We start from the raw sequence: 2,949 nt of genomic DNA, 5'->3' as shown, positions 1-2,949 counted from the left end.
AAGCATCCTAGCCAAGAGACTCAAGTAGTTCCCTACTTTGCTCTCCCTGTCCTCACTGCAAGCCCGATGGTTCTGAAAGACAGTGAACAAAGCAGAAGCCTGCAGTGTGCAAGTGAACTCCGCATTGTTTCTTCACCAGCCAGATTTGCTTTTCTGCACAATCTTCCCCCTCTGCCCATCTGTCTGCTTATGCCATTTGGCTGAAGATGAGCACTTTGCTGTGTTAGCAATGTGCCAAGGACCTAAACCTTGATTTAGAGCTTTGGGAAGTGACCATAATATCACATGAGCACTGATAGGTATAACTTTTGACAAAGGACAAGCTAAATCTGCTGCAAAGGATGCTGACCAATGCTGTCTCATTTATTCAAGAATCTTTTCCACTACTGATGTGTTACAACTTCTGTATTCAACCTCTGTGGCAGGTACTCTACTTAATATTTGCACAACACCCTTTCCAATACATGTTACATATTATTTAATGCAAATAGTTATTTTAATATCAGTGATGTAAATGTTTAAGATGCATACAGCTTATACTGCATAAAAATGCTTATTTGACACTTCTGCTTTTTGTAAATATCATTCTTCTGGTGTTTTTCCATTATCTTATGTAGCTCTGCCTGTCAAGTTTGATCACGTTTCCGTACTGAACTGCTAATTGTCACGTTTAATTTGCTAAAGAACGGTCAAATAACTTTTTTCTCCCTGTGCAGCTACCAGGGCACTGTCATATATTATCTGGTACATATGGTCCTAAATTTTTGTTTTTCAAAATGCAGCTCAATAATTGTTTTCCTTGCAAATAAAAGATGGCTAGCTGTCTTGAAATAATTGATTTTCTGGAGAGATCTTCAAAACAAGTTTTATTTGCTCTGTCAGAAAATCTTTACCTTGCACTGTACTGTTCTGTGTACTTGGCATGTTCAAAGTTTACAGGCCAGGGGAAATTACTAGACAAAGGCAAGGAGAAGTATGGAGATTTGTTTGTGTGMTAGCTTGGTGCCATGCTGAGAAATGAAATGTAACTGGGGGGTCCAGTTTTAGCATGGTGAAATGACTCCCCATGACCTGGCCAGAAATGCAGAAAAAGGCTAGCAAAGCCAGGATACTCTTACTGCCTTTGGTGTGAGATCGGGGCCTCCTGCTCTTGCTTGTCTGGGCATATGACTCATAGACCAGAGGTGCCAACTAGTTTTCACACCTTTGTGTAAAGGTGGGCAGAGTGACCCTGATGCCAGGGCATGAGAGCCTTGCTTAAGAATGAATGGCAACAATAATTATTCAAGTGGAGACAACTTCAACTTGTTCCCTAGAAGCAAAAGATTTTGAAAATAAATCAGACTTTACATCTGTTGCAACAATAGGCTAAGGGTTCTAATAAATGTAGTAAGAAACAGGGGTCTAAAAGTCCATTCACAGTTAAGGAGGAAGGAAAAGAGTAATGTTTAATTGTAAGCTTTGTTTATAAGTCAAAAGGTGAGAAAAACATATCGAGTTAGAATTTTGTGTTCCCTGGGGTTAAGCATTCCTTTTTTTTTCAGAGGGCATTTTTTGTTGTGGATGCATTAAGATTGTTGATTTCTAAGACTTCTCTTTTTCAATATCTAAAGTATAATTAGGAAGCTTAACACCAGATGTGAAATGATATTTATGATCATTTTGAAATTGATTTGGGAAAGACAAAATAAATCAGCTGCACAGAGTGACTATTTATCTAATGGCCATAAATTTTAATCACTTCCATATTTTGATGCCTTTGATCATGCAGAGTTTTTCTTTCCACTTCTCCTTGAATATAAAACTGGAGTATCCTTTTCAGTAAAAACAGTGAGACGGGGGTACCGTTGCTATATGTCAAGGAAAAGCTTATTAAAAGGAAAGCAATTATGGGAAGATAGAGCCTTAAAAAAAAAAAAAAAAAAAAAAAAGATAGCCCAAGGCACAGAATTTCTAGATAGGATCAAACAGAAATAAACCCTCAACTTTGTCAAATGTTTTCCCTGCTCTTGATTATATACAGTTTCTGGGCCTTGCTGAACAGTGAATAATCTTAAAAATGTTGCAATGGCTACTTGAAATTTTTATATCTCTTCCCAAAGCCTRCAAGTTTTAAGGATTTTTGGAAATGTTTTGTTGATAATCTGCTAGCAAAATTACATATACCATTACATCAATAAGAGTAGAGCTTCACTTTAGTTTGAATGATGAGGTACATGATTATTTCTTCCCTACTGTGGAGGCTGATAGATGTCTACAGTTTGGGATTTTTCCCCTGAATCTGTTCCAGGCATACTAAAGTACTTCTGCCTACCTCTTTATCTGTTTGCAGAATTGAGAGGGGAATGCTTCCCTTATATTTTCTAAAATGGTTTGATGAACAGGGTCATCAGAAAGCTATGCTTTTTCTGTTAGTGCTTGTTTGCTGCTGTTGAAGGCCTTTCTTCTGGACCTGAGCTTGGAGAGAAACTACCTGCGCTAGCTCTGTAGATGTTGCTAGAGTCATGGGAGTCAGGAAAGGTTACTGGACTTACAGGGATATGATGAGAAGGAGAGACCAGGATTAACTGTTCTTGGCTAGAATGCTCTTGGCGTCTCCTGAAGCTATTTCAAAGCTGGTTGGATATTTGTAGAAAAACTGCAAATGCACTGTGGGCTTTACAGGCAACAGTCCTTGCTTGTGGTTGGAAAAAGTGAAAAGGAAGTTGATGCTTTCATACTGATGTATTTGGTTGTCCTGGTGTTTAGAGAAAAGATGTAGGAGATGATTCTTTCAGACTGATGGAGGAAAAGGGTGAGATAAGGCAAGGAAGAGAAATCATTTTTTTGCATCTGTGACCCTCAGAAAAGAGTGTAAATTGCTTTTCCCTGGGATCCTATGAAACCCAATTGACCAGAGACATGTCCTTTGGATTCCTATTTGTGGAGACTTGTTTTATTTCTGCCTGT

Source organism: Nothoprocta perdicaria, unplaced genomic scaffold, assembly GCF_003342845.1.
Source record: "Nothoprocta perdicaria isolate Ctin4 unplaced genomic scaffold, notPer1 scaffold_201, whole genome shotgun sequence".
Classification (NCBI taxonomy): domain Eukaryota; kingdom Metazoa; phylum Chordata; class Aves; order Tinamiformes; family Tinamidae; genus Nothoprocta; species Nothoprocta perdicaria.
This window is presented reverse-complemented; position numbering follows the sequence as displayed.